Below are 267 nucleotides of genomic sequence, written 5' to 3' on the forward strand. Positions count from 1 at the left end.
ACCTATCTTGTACGAGTATATATATATATATATATATATATATATATGCTTACATTCATACAGACACAAACATGATATACACATAAGTAGCAACGTGTGTGCACGCACGAGCACACACACACACACACACACTGGGGTGTAAAATTTACGATTGATATTGATTGTAAGTCAATGAATAGAGAAATTAATGACAGTAGGAAGTTCTCTAAACCGTTAAGACATTCTTCACAAATAAACTCGATACAATTAAACCAGATTCTTACATAC

The 267-nt window shown here is 32.2% G+C and overlaps 1 protein-coding gene across 2 annotated transcripts in view; it reads right to left on the bottom strand.

The window, feature by feature from the left end:
- LOC106867821 (SCY1-like protein 2) overlaps positions 1–267 on the bottom strand; it is a 50951-nt gene that overhangs the window by 50289 nt on the left and 395 nt on the right. The window lies entirely within an intron of this gene.

The sequence above is a fragment of the Octopus bimaculoides genome, chromosome 5 (genome assembly GCF_001194135.2).
Source record: "Octopus bimaculoides isolate UCB-OBI-ISO-001 chromosome 5, ASM119413v2, whole genome shotgun sequence".
Lineage (NCBI taxonomy): Eukaryota > Metazoa > Mollusca > Cephalopoda > Octopoda > Octopodidae > Octopus > Octopus bimaculoides.